Raw genomic sequence first — 14,531 nt, forward strand, 5'->3', positions numbered from 1 at the left:
GGGATTTATCCCTTCCATATGACGGAAGCGATATCTGTGGGCCCCTTGATTAGTAGGACACACGAATGTATGGTCATACTCAGATAAGTCAATATAAGATATTTGTTGGTACGGTTAGCACTAACGATCTAACTCAAGTTTTGATGAATGATAAAGTAGGTTAAGTTAGTTTCATTGTGATCTAACATTTTAACTAAGTGTTCAGGAGAAGCCCAGACTGATTGATGGGCTGACCGGATGTCTAGCACGAAGTCCAGCTAGGTCAACGGGTCGACCTAATAGCTGGGACGAAACCCAGACTGGTCGACGGGTTGACCGGACGTCTGGCAGGTAAGTTAAGGTAAGTCACTGGAGGAGAGTAACTGTGAGGACACGTTCCTGGGTAGGGAACTTAGGCGTTGATCCAACTTAGATCCATTTCGGAAATTTAAGTTGAGATCGTGACTAGATTCTGGCCTCGGGGGAGACGAAATCTAATTCTTATTCTTTTACTATTATGCTAACTTCTGTTTTGCAGGGTAGTTTAACTATTATTTTGCCTCGGACTAACCCTTTTTTGCAAGAGAAGGATTTTCCAGAGAAAAGTGGTCCGAGCGCCCGGAAGGGATCCGGGCGCCCGGAAGGAAAATTCTATCCTCGACAACTTGGAGCGCGTTGATTGGTCAAACAACGTCACGGTCCAGGCGCCCGGAAGGGATCTGGGCGATTGGAGCATGCCTAATAAAATAGGCCTCCACCAGAGCTTCACAACAACAACGACATCTGCTCTACTGCGTTGTGCCCCTGCGACGTTGCAAAGCTTCTCCGACAACGTGCTGCTCTATTGTTGTCGGTATTTCTTCTTTAAAAGTTCTTGTACTTTCATTTGTAATATTTTTACGAACTATTAGTGATTGCCCAATAAAAGCACTCGACGAGTGCGGGCCATGGAGTAGTAGTCGACCAAGGCTCTGAACCAAGTAAATCAGTTGTTGTTAGCATTGTTCTATTTTTTTTCCGCTACGTACTCGCTACGAATAATTTTTTGATCGATATTCACCCCCCCCCCCCCTCTATCGACTTTCATGATCCAACAAGTGGTATCAGAGCAGGTACCTCTCTGGTTTGGTGCAACCACCAATCAGACAAGGGGGGTGAAATTTTTTTTTTTTCTTTCGGCTTTAAGTTTTACATTATAATCCAAACTGGTATCATTACCATTTTGGAAGTTTTTTTCATAGCAAGTTCAAATTTCTTTCTTTCTCCCACACTACTAATCCAAGACCAAGTCTTGGGATTTCTTTTGTTATTTATTTTGTGTGAAAAAAAAGTCTCAAATCGAAGAGTTCAGCACAGTCCATCCCCCTCTATTCAATGGTGACAATTTCCCTTTCTGGAAGAAGCGAATGGAGGTCTATCTGAAGATCGATTTTGACCAGTGGTTCAATGTCACCAGAGGATACAAGGCACCAGTCGACAACTCTAGAAATCCACTAGATTTGGAACAGTGGACTCCGAACATGAAAAAGAAAGCCTCAACGGACTTCAAAGCCCTCAACACGCTGCAATGCGAACCGACGAGGGAAGAACTGAATCGAGTGGGCCCACACCAAAATGTGAAGGAATTATGGAACAAGTTGATCGAACTACACGAAGAAATGAGCGACGCCAAGGTAACTAAATGTGACCTTCTTTTAAATAAACTCTTTAATATTAAAATACAGGAAGAAGAAACGGCAAGTCAGCTCTATGCGAGGATCAAAGACATCCTCAACAGACTTCACGTGATAGGCTACCAAATGGAGAATCGCGACTTAATCAGGTACGCTCTAAACGTGTTTCCTCGAAATGCATTGTGGGCATCCATCGTGGATGCCTACAAGATTTCGAAGAATCTCTCTAAGTTAAAATTAGATGAGTTATTTTGTGAACTTGAGTTACACGAGTAGACTAACGGCAGAACCAAGAAAGGTATCGCTTTGTTTGTAGGTTCCTCCAAAGAAAAGACAAAGACCAAGCCTGAACCTGAAGATGAGTCTGACCAAGATTTAGAAGACGAAGTGTACCTGGTGAACCTGGCAAGGAAGATATTCACCAGGAGGAAGAAGAACTTCAGCAGAAAAGACCTGCAGAAGATCAACTCCCCAATTGAACCAAGGAACGTGACTTGCTTCGGGTGCAACAAGAAAGGCCACTACAAGAACGAGTACCTGAAGATGAAGAGCGACAAGTCGAAGACAACCAAGAAGAAGGCTCTCAAAGGAACATGTGACAACTCGTCTTCAGAAGAATTGGAAGTCGAGGAGCAGAAGCACCAAAGCCACCTCGCGTTGATGGCTCGCGAGTCAGAATCGGAGGAAGAATCGGAAGACGGGTCCGAACCCGAATCGAGCTATGAGTCCGTACTCATTTCCGAAGGTCCTAAAAAGGTATACTATAGCTTAAATAAGAAATTTTAAAAGTTATTTCATGTTTAGATAAAAAAATTAACTGCAATTGAAAATGAAAATTAATTGCCCTTTGAGGAAAACCAAAACCTCAAGGAACAAATCATAAATTCTAATACAACTCAAGATTTAACACTTGAGGAGGAAAATTCAACACTAAAAATAGAAATTAATAAATTAAAATGACTTTTAGAAAAATTTACAACAAGATCTAAAAATTTAGATCTTATTTTAAATAGTCAAAAAGTTGTTTACAATAAAACTGGACTTGGCTATAAGTCAAGTTCGAATAAAATGTTTATATCACTAATAACTCAACATAAACAACAAACTAAAGCTTGGATTTCGAAAGCATACTTAACCACGCAAGTAGGAATTAACCAATATTAATACCCAAAGATAGAATATATTATGTAAAATCAAATAAACCAAATCAAAAGCTAAAATACAAACCTAGACCAACCAAATAAAAAATAAACTATTTTAGAACCTACCAAAAATCAGACTATCATCAAGTCAAATACAATTATAAAAGTAATCGACATAAATCCAAAACTAAAAATCAGATCAATAATTTAGGGGGAGACTCTAGAATAGCTGGCACCTCCAAAACTATCATACCCGATAAGGTAACCAAAAACTAACCTACCCGGCAGGGTAATTAGGACTAGTTTAAAAAGGGACAACAGTTTAACTTGACCAACGATACTGGTGAAGTTTTGGATGATAGTAAGTTAGGGAACTCTGTCTATGCATGTCTAGGAAAATATGACTTCGATCTGGTGCATTTGGCTTAGTGGAACTAACCGAAGCTACCCCTTACAGATCCTAACCAGTTAGACCAAGGTTTTGTATTAAGTTCAATGGATAGGACTATTTGGAAAACCTCGAAGGCATCATTACTCTAATGATGTCCAAGTGACTCACCATAGCCCAAAGTTTATCCAAAGAATGTCTGTTTGTTGAGCTCAAAGCTAAATCTGAATCTAACACAAAGTTGAATTAAACCCTAAAACCGAACCTAATTCATCTCACAAAACTATAGAATTCCCTAATTGAAAATTTAGATCGGGTAAGTTGAAATAAAAATTAAAATTAAAATAAAATTAAAATTAATTTAAAATAAAAATTAAATTAAATTAAAATTAAATTAAAATTAAAATTAAAATTAAAATCAAAATAAAATGAAAATAAATTAAAATTAAATAAAAATTAAAATTAAATTAAATTAAATGAAATTAAATTAATTTGAAAATTTGATTTCAAAATTATTTTATTTTTTTTAAAAAAATCATTTTAAACTTAAAAATCATTTTAAACATAAAAAAAAAATTTAACTTAAAAATTATTTTAACTTAAAATTTTTTTTATTTTAAAATTAACTTAAAAATTATTTTAAAATTAACTTAAATTTTAAAAATTAATTTAACTTAAAAATTATTTTAAAGTTAAAAATTATTTTAAATCTTTTTAACTTAAAAATTATTATTTTAAATTTGTTTAATTTATTTTAAATCTTTTTAACTTAAAAATTATTTTAAACTTAAAAATTATTTTAACTCTTTTTAGCTTAAAAATTATTTTAAACTCAAAAAAAAAAAATTAAAATCCTTTTAATTCAAAAAAGTATCTTAAGGGGATTATTCTAAAGTAGGAAATTAAAAATTATTCTTAACCAAACAATTAAACTTAAGAATCATTTCACGTAAAATCAAACTCAGACTAATCCTAACTCCTACCTATTGTAGGAAACCAAGTGGATCTTGGACAGTAGTTGCTCCAAACATATGATTGTAGATTACACCAAATTCACTCAACTTACCTACAAAAGTTTAGGAACAGTTGCCTTTGGGAACAACGACATGTTGGAGTGTATATTGAAAGTCTAAGCTTTTGTAAACATTTGTTTTGAATAAAGAATCACATTTGGTCAAATTATCTACATTTGTTTGTAGTTGTTCAATTAATTTATATTATAGATAACATAGTATGTGGTGTCACATGCAGAAGATGATGTTATCAGTACCTTATAAATTATAAACAGTAGCTCATTATCAAAATGGAAAGGAACAAACCATTGGAAGGTCATAGTGTAATTAGGAATTAGTTTATCTTGACTATATAATTACACTAGTACACTTAGAGTGTATTGAGTAGAACCATTTGAGGTCGTTTCTTTTATACTGACTTTATAAAGGAACAAATACCTCAGTTATTATGGAAGTGTGTGCTCTTAATCCTAATATAATAATAAGCACATATATTTGATATTTATTTCTTTACTTTATCAATGGGTGAGATTTAGTTCGATGAATCAATAAGCCCAATAAATTGGGAAATGATATCACTTATAGTGTGTGTTGTTGATTATAGAAGGAAACTGTGTCCTAGAGATACTAGGTTGATAATGTCCCCAAGAGGAGCTCATAAGGATTGTCATGTTAAACCCTGCAGGTGGACTTAGTCCGACATGACGATAAGGTTGAGTGGTACTACTCTTGGACTAAGATATTAATTAAATGAGTTGTCAGTAACTCACTTAATTAGTGGACATTCGATATCTTAAACACAGGGAGACTAACACACTCATAATAAGAAGGAGCCCAAAAAATGTAATTTGGGATTGGTGCGGTAGTTCAATAATAGTTCTCTAGTGGAATGAATTATTATTGATAAAATTAAGTTGTGTGTTCGGGGCGAACACGAGATGCTTAATTTTATCGGGAGACCAAAACCAATTCCTCCTCTCGGTCCCTATCGTACCCTCTTATTTATAGAGTACTATACCCACCTATACCCACCTTCTATACCCACCTAAAGGGGGCTGGCCAAGCTAGCTTGGAATCAAGCTAGGGCCGGCCTAAGCATGGTTTAGGGTGGCCGACCCTAGCTTGAACCCAAGCTAGAGGGGGCCGGCCATAATTAAATTAAAAGGAATTTTAATTTTAATTTTTATTATGTGGAAGATATAATTTATTAAAGAGAATTAAAATATCTCTTTTAAAAAGGATCTACAAAAGATTAAAACAAGATATTAGATCTTTTTCCTTATTTGTAGATTGGAGAGATATTTTATTTTCTCTTTGGAAATTATTCACATGTTGAAAAATTAAAATTATAGAAATTTCTTTTTATCAACCATGAAGGGATTTTTGAAGAGAAATTTTATTTTTAAAATTTTCAGAAACAAATTAGGAAGTTTTAATTTGTTGATTGAAACTTGTCTAATTTGCCTCTCTATGATGTGGCCGACCATTAAGAGTTTAATTGGGAAATTTTATTTTATTTTTCTCAATTAAATCATGTCAAGGAAATTAAGGAAATTTTATTGTAATTAAAATTTCTAATTTACCAAGGCTAAGGAATATAAAAGAAGGGGTGGGGGTGCCTTCATTGTGTACAACCTCTATTATTTTTCCTCCCTCTCTTATTCCTTGGTGTGGCCGGCTAACATCCTCTCCCTCTCTTCCTCTTTGTGGTGGCCGAAACATCCCTCTTGCTTGGAGCTCTTGTGGTGGCCGGATACTACTTGGAGAAGAAGAAGAAGAAGGAGAGAAAGCTTGCATCCCTTGGAGCTTGGTTGGTGTTTTTCTTCTTCCTTGGTGAAGCTTTCTTGTTTTGACCAAACCTAGCTAGGAGGAGAAGAAGGTGTTTGGTGGTTTCTCATCTCGGAAGACCGTTGCCCACACAACATCCGAGGTTAGAAGAGGAATACGGTAGAAGATCAAGAGGTCTTTCTAAAAGGTATAACTAGTCATTTTTCTTTCCGCATCATACTAGTTATTTTTGGAAATAATACCAAATACAAGAGGCTTACGATTCTAGGATTTCGAACATGTTTTTCGATGTTGTGTTCTTTTGTTTTTTTCCTTTTCCTTGTGATTTGATTGTTCTTTTCGGTTAACCTAAAGTTATTTTAGGAAATTAAATATTAGCTTTCCATAAAAGGTTTTGTCTAGTCGGTAGTGGTTGCTCCCATATCCAAGAAGGCCATGTGCCTCGCCACGTCAGTACTGGGAACCAATTATGGAAATTAATATTTAATGGAATTAATAACTTAAGATGACTTGGGTCGAACGTGTTAAGTTCCGCAGGAGATCCAAGTCAAAACCTAAAAGAACAAATAGATTAAGTTTTGGATCAAACGTGTTAAGTTCCGCAGGCGATCCAAAATTTAATTTAAAAGAACACATGGTAGCTAGGAAAAGGTTTAGACCTTTGTACAAAATTTTTGTACAGTGGAACCTCTAGGTTTTCCGAGTAGCAACCAACACGACAAACTCAAGGTAATCGGCATAGGTAATATTAAACTTAAAACTAACTTTATTATTACAAATGTGTTACTTGTTGAAAATTTCAAGTATAACCTTCTTAGTATTAGTTAATTATGTGACATTGAATATAAGGTTAGGTTCTTATCTTCGGAATGCTTAATCAAGCACTTAGATAACCCAACAATAAGTCTAAAAGAGTTTAGAAAAGACAACATCTATGCAATTAACCTAACCGCTTCTTCACTTAAGTGTTACTTAACACAAAAAGAAGAGACTCGGTTATGGCATAGAAGATTGTCACACAAACTTCATAAATATAAGCAAATTGAATGGATTAGTTAGAGGATTACCAAAAGTACCTAACTTAGACTCAACAATCTGTAATGTTTGTCAACAAGAAAAGCAAACAAAATCCACTCACAAACCAACTAATCAACTTCAAACAAACTCTATACGAGAACTTTTACACTTAGACTTATTTGACTCCCATGGGGTCAAATCCATAAATGGAAGTTTATATTTTCTAGTAATAATAGATGACTATTCTAGGTTCACATGGGTAAAATTCTTAAAAAATAAGGATGAAACTTTTGAAACCTTTACAAATTTTTGCAAGCAAGTTGAAAATAAAAAAGACCTTAAAATTAAAAGAATTAGAAGTAACAACGGGGGTGAATTTAAAATCATAATTTTAACAAATTTTGTCTTGAAAATGGATATCATCATGAATTTTTATGTCCTAAAACACCTCAACAAAATAGAATTGTAAAAAGAAAAAATAGAACTCTACTTGAAGCCTCTAGGACAATCCTAAATGAATAAATTTACCTAAATATTTTTGGGCAGAAGCTGTTAGTACAACCTGTTATATGCAAAATAGAACCACAATAAATAAAATACATAACAAAATCCTCTTTAAAATATATTATAATAAACAACCCAATATAAAATACTTTAAAGTATTTGGATGCCCAGTCTTTATACTAAACACTATTGGTGCAATATTCCCTAGGTCAAGGTTGACCTGTTTGACTGAGCTTGAGTTGAGTCAAGCTCGAGTCTTGATGTTTGGATTTCGATGTTTGACAATACATATAGACAACACATGGAGATTGCAGGTGCGATTGTTCATGTGGAGAAATTATGAAGAAGAGTCAAGTAGGTCAAGATTGACTGGATACTTGACTGAAAATCCTGGTGAGTAAAGCCATGTGAAAGACCTAGTGAGTGAAGCTAGGCAGAAGGAAAATCCTGGTGAGTGAAGCCAGGTGAAAGACCTAGTGAGTGAAGCTAGGCAGAAGGAAAGTCCTGGTGAGTGAAGCCAGGTGAATGTCCTAGTGAGTGAAGCTAGACAGAAGGAAAGTCCTGGTGAGTGAAGCCAGGCATTGGAAAGTCCTGGTGAGTGAAGCCAGGCAGATAGGTGAAAGTCCTGGTGAGTGAAGCCAGACAGATAGAAAGTCCTAGTGAGAAACTAGGCAATGGAAAGACCTGGTGAGTGAAGTCAGGCACGAGGAAATCCAGATGGGTCAAGGTTGACCAGACATCTGGTGAAAAGTCCAAGTAGGTCAAAGGGATTGACCGGATACTTGGCACAAGGAGAAAAGTCCAAGTGGGTCAAAAGGATTGACCGGACACTTGGTGAGGGAGTCCTAGCAGGTCAAGGGTGACCGGATGCTAGGCATGATGGACCAACAGGTCATGGTTGACCGGATGTTGGTTTAGGAGACTTTAGACTTGATTTTGAGAGAAATCATGAGCTGGATCGATCAGCCGATCGGCTGATCGATTGGCTCATGCCCAATCGATCGGCTGATCGATTGGGCGAGTTTTCGCGACAAGCCTCCTCCCAATCGATCAGTGGATCGATTGGGAGAAGTGTGTGATCGCACAGAACAGCTCTGGATCGATCAACCGATCGATCCAGAGCCCCCAATCGATCAGTGGATCGATTGGGAGGTGCGATTCTGCGCAATAAGCCCTGGATCGATTAGCTGATCGATCCAGGCGTTTCCCGAGAGCACAAAGGTGCTCTGGATCGATCGACCGATCGATCCAAAGCCTCCCCGATCGATTGGGAGCAATCCAATCGATCGGGATCCGACCGTTGGTGCTGGATAAAACCGTTGGCGTGCGATTCCTTCGCCATCGCTTGCACTATTCAGCTTCGATCTTCACAGCAGCTTCTCCACAGTGTTCTTCCACTCTCACCGCCAGTTCTTGAAGGATCTTGGAGAGACATCCAAGTCAAGAGGCGTGACTACAACAAGAAGAAGAAGCTAGGGTTAGGGCTTTCATTGCATATCTTGTAAGATATTTCTTGTATTTGTCTTCCCTTGCTTTCTTATTGTATTGAGAGTATTATAGGGCTTCTCCGCCTTTGGTAGTTACCGAAAAAGAGTGTTTTATTAGTGGAGGGTGCGTGAGTGTATGGATCCTTGGATTAGTCACCTCTTGTGAGGTGGATACCAAGTAAATCCTCGAGTTAGCGTTGTGTGTTTTGTTTCTTTGTATTTCCGCTGCATTTCTGTGAAGAAACAAGCAACGATGAGCACGAGATCGTGCCGAGCTATTCACCCCCCCTCTAGCTACACATTCGGTCCCAACAAACACAAGAGAACACTTAGGAAAATTTACTTCTAAAATAAAAAATAGAATCTTTATAGGATACTCACTAAACAGTAGAGGTTATAGAATATATAATAAAGTTACACTATGAATTGAAGAAACCACAAATGTAAAATTCAAGGAATTCAACCAAAACCTAGAACAAACCCAAATTCAGCCAATTGATTTTAGTCAAGGCAACAATAATCACAAGGGAACCAGTGAAAATTTAAATCACGAAGAGGAAGATCAACCTCAAGTGAATCAACCTCCTAAAACCATAAGAGTTAACCCAAATCATCCAATTGATCAAATAATTGGTGATCCAGACCTAAGGGTTCAGACTAGGTCATCCATTAGAAACCTAAGTCAAATCTCTCTGATTTCAAAAATTAAATCCAAAACCATAGCTAAATCTTTACTTGACCCAGACTGGGTCATAGCTATGCAAGAAAAACTAGCTCAATTTGAGAGAAATAAGGTTTGGGACTTAGTACCACCATCCAAAAATAAAAAAATAATAAAAACAAAATGGGTGTTTAGAAATAGAATAAGCAAAATTGGGGGAATTACTAGAAACAAAGCTAGGCTAGTTGCTAAAGGCTTTAGTCAAGTAGAGGGACTTGACTATGATGAAACTTATTCCCCAGTAGCTAGACTAGAGTCCATTAGAATGTTACTCAGTTATGCAACCCATAAAGGGTTCAAACTGTATCAAATGAATGTCAATTCTGTCTTTCTAAATGGATTAATAAAAGAAGAAGTATATGTAGAGCAACCACCTAAGTTTGAAAATTTAGATCATCCTGACTATGTCTTTAAGCTAAAGAAAGCCTTATATGGACTTAAGCAAGCACCTAGGGCATGGTATGAAAGGTTGACCTCTTACCTAATATCCAAAGGGTTCAAACAAGGTCAAATCGACCTAATCCTTTTTGTCAAATCAATAAAAGAGGATATCTTTATAGCCCAAATCTACGTAGATGACATAATATTTGGATCAACCAACTCAGAATTTTTACAAGAATTTACAACTCTAATGGAACAAGAATTTGAAATGAGTTTAGTAGGTAAATTAACTTACTTTTTAGGATTACAAATCAAACAAATAAATGAAGGTAATTAGATTTATCAACAAAAATATACTAAAGAATTACTTAAAAAATTTGGGATGAAAAATACTAAAGAAATAAAGACACCTATGACAGTTAACACAATCCTAGATGACGACCCTAAAGGTAAACCAATTAATTTAAAATACTATAGGAGTGTCATAGATAGCCTACTATACTTAACTGCAAGTCAATCCGATATTTTATTTGCAGTTAGTATGTGTGCTAGATACCAAACTTATGCTAAAGAATCTCATTTGACTCAAGTCAAATGAATATTTAGATATCTTAAAAGAACGTCAAATGTAGGAATTTAGTACCCTAGAACTAACAATTTTGAACTAATAGGCTATTCTGACTCAGATTACATTGGTTGTAAATTAGACCAAAAAAGTACAAGTGGTGGATGTCAACTACTAGGCTCATCACTTGTCAACTGGTTTAGTAGAAAGTAACACTGTATTGCTCTATCTGTAGGCGCAGTGGGGACCGGCAAGAGGGGGGTGAATTGCCTGCAAGTAAAAATAACCCTCCTCAAAGCTTTTCAACTCTTAAAATAAAGCAACAATAAGAAATTAATTGCAGAAATAAAAGGAGACAGAAATTAACCTGGTTACAACCAAGTGAGTTGTTAATCCAGGGCAGTAAGAAAAGTGCAGTAAGAAAACTTCTTCTATGAAGGCGGAGAAGCTTTTTACACTTTGACAGCACAGTAGTTGCTAAGAGAATGAGAGTACAAGAGTTGTTATTTCGTTCGTATACGCTGCACTTTAAAGCTGCTCGAGACCCTCCTTTATATAGGGGTTCTAGAGCTTATCGGATGACCTAATCTTCGGGATCAGGTTTTGACTCGAGAGGGATCGGTCGACCGATCCCCAGGTTCGGTCAACCGAACCTACTGTACCTGCCCAGCTTTCCGTCCAGGTGCAGTCTCTGTGGATCGAGCTCAGGTTCGGTCGACCGATCCTTGTGTTCGGTCGACCGATCGACCAACGATCTTCCTCTGCGCTGGCCCGATGAAAACGCTCGACTCAGTATCTGGATAAACTTGGGTTCGGTCGACCGATCATGAGGTTTGGTCGACCGATCACTTCACCGCTGGCAGATGTGTTGCTGACGTGTCACCAACGGCTGGCTTAGGTTAATGAAGGGTTCGGTCGACCGATCAATAGGTTTGGTCGACCGATCAATAGGTTCGGTCGACCGAATCGTTGACAAGTCAACTTCCAGTTGACTTGCTCCGGTTCGGCTCCTTGGGTGATTGCGGCCATCCGGAATAGGGCTCACCCGAACCCAGTTCCCGGCCTTCTCCTCGAGCAATCTTCCGTCCGACTTCTCGTCCCTCGAACGCCGCGCACGCTCTTCTCGCTCCACCGGAGTACTCTTCCGCAGCTCTCTCGTCCTTTGGACGCACCGAGCCCGTCGGCTCCCTTCCCGTGTCGTCCTTCTCGCTAGTTGTGTCTTCCGCTCGACTTCCTGCGCCCCTAAGTTCCTGCACACTCAGACACAGGATTCAGACAAAACGCAGGACCTAACTAACTTGGTTGATCACATCAAAACTACCACGGGGTCCAACAATCTCCCCCTTTTTGATGTGCATCAACCCAAGTTCAAGTTAGGGTAAAACAGACACAAAATGTAATTTTGAAGAAAAATTACTAAACTAGCATTTTAAGCATAAGATTTGCAATAAATACAATTGCAACAGTATTTAGAAAAATATTAAAAATTTAAACTTTTAATTTTCTTAACTCCCCCTAAACTTGTACTTTTCTCTCCCCCTTTGATCACAGCAAAAACGGGGAAGCAAGTTCTTAAGATAAAAAAAAAAATTCTAAGTAAAAATCTATTTTCTAAGTTAAAAAATTTAAAAAAAATCCAAAACTTAGAAAAGTCACAAAAAAATGTTTGTACACTTTCAAAGCATTTTAATTCTACTTTTAATGTTTTTTCGGAAAGTTAATTAAACATTTTGTTTCAATATTTCAGCTTTCAGGTCGTGGCGAGACACTAGGCCTTCTTGATTATTGGAGCAACAACCACTTTCTTAGACAAAGCCTTCATAAGGAAAATGTTTAATTTTCTCTCTATAAAGCTTTTAATTTAAAGAGCTTAGTTTAGCACATATTTTGGAACCCAATAAAGGTTCCTTCCTACAGGATTAGTCAAAAACTTAGGGGGTATATAATTCTTAGGAATTTTCCTAAGTTGACCCTGATGCTTCCTTATATACCAATTTACTTTTCCATAAATTTTAAGTTTTGATTTTGAAAAATTATTTTTAAAACATGCATCAGTTTTCAATTTTTTAATTTCTAATTTTAAAACCTCATTTTCTGATTTCAAATATTCATTTTTCTTTTCTACTTTATCTAATTCTTTAGAAAGAGCTTTAATAAAACGAAAGGACTGTTTAGGGTTTAGGGCACGTACCTTACTTACCTCATCTTGCGATGCTTCCCCTTCATCACAGCTTTCTTCTTCTTTTGTTGTTCCTCCCCCTTCATATATGCTCATTTCTGAGCTAGACGTTTCTTCTAGCTGATGGTTGGCCATCAGTGCTAGTCCCGAGAATTCTTCAACTTCGGATTCGGAGGATGATGAATCATCCCACGTGGCTTTTAGGTTGTATTTGGGTCGAGCTAGCTTCTTACTCTTTTCTTTACTTTTGCTTTTCAGTTTGGGGCAGTTATCTTTGATATGTCCTTCTTCGTTGTAATTGTAGCAACGAACCACCCATTTCTTTTGCTGATGCCTCTTTGTCTACGATCTAAATTTATTAGACTTAAAAAATTTATTGAAGCGTCTTACTAATAGTGCCGCTTCCGATCCGTCGATCGAGGCTTCGGAGTCAGAATCGTTTGTTCTTGCCTTCAAAGTGATGTTCTGACTAATCTTTTCTACTCCATTGGGCTCTGCAACTCGAGATTCGTGAAGTTCAAAAGTAGAAAACAAATGTTCTAGAGTACTTACCTCGAAGTCCTTAGAGATGTAGTACGCATCTACTAAGGAGGCCCACTCGGGAGTTCTCGGGAAGGCGTTGAGCGCGTACCGGATCGAGTCCCGGTTCGTTACTTCTTCTCCAAGGTTGGTTAGTTGCGTGATCAGCTCTTTGATCCTTGCTTGGAGTTGCGCTACCTTTTCACCTTGGTTCATCCGGAGGTTCGTCAACTGGGTCCGGAGGATGTCGCGTCTTGCTAGCTTCACTTCGGAAGTACCTTCGTGAAGCTCCAGGAATTTTTCCCAGAGATCTTTCGTGGAGTCGTAGCTTCCGATCCGATTTACCTCCTGAGGTGGCAGAACGCTGAGCAGGTGGAACTCGGCCTTTCTGTTGGCGACAAAGTCGGCTTGTTCCTTCTTGCTCCACGTGTTTTCTTCTTTATCTTTCGGCGCTGCATATCCATATTTCATTATTAAAAGTATATCAAATTCAGTTTTAAAGAATACCTCCATTTTTCGTTTCCACGTAGCGAAATCTCCGTCGAACTTTGGGGGATGAATGTTCGCGCCGGCCATTGTTCTGATCTTAGTGCTTCAGACGGCGGTAAGTCCTTCTGAGGCTGTCAGGCTCTGATACCACTTGTAGGCGCAGTGGGGACCGGCAAGAGGGGGGTGAATTGCCTGCAAGTAAAAATAACCCTCCTCAAAGCTTTTCAACTCTTAAAATAAAGCAACAATAAGAAATTAACTGCAGAAATAAAAGGAGACAGAAATTAACCTGGTTACAACCAAGTGAGTTGTTAATCCAGGGCAGTAAGAAAAGTGCAGTAAGAAAACTTCTTCTATGAAGGCGGAGAAGCTTTTTACACTTTGACAGCACAGTAGTTGCTAAGAGAATGAGAGTACAAGAGTTGCTATTTCGTTCGTATTCGCTGCACTTTAAAGCTGCTCGAGACCCTCCTTTATATAGGGGTTCTAGAGCTTATCGGATGACCTGATCTTCGGGAGCAGGTTTTGACTCGAGAGGGATCGGTCGACCGATCCCCAGGTTCGGTCGACCGAACCTACTGTACCTGCCCAGCTTTCCGTCCAGGTGCAGTCTCTGTGGATCGAGCTCAGGTTCGGTCGACCGATCCTTGTGTTCGGTCGACTGATCGGCCAACGGTCTTCCTCTC

The sequence above is a fragment of the Zingiber officinale genome, chromosome 2B (assembly GCF_018446385.1).
Source record: "Zingiber officinale cultivar Zhangliang chromosome 2B, Zo_v1.1, whole genome shotgun sequence".
Classification (NCBI taxonomy): domain Eukaryota; kingdom Viridiplantae; phylum Streptophyta; class Magnoliopsida; order Zingiberales; family Zingiberaceae; genus Zingiber; species Zingiber officinale.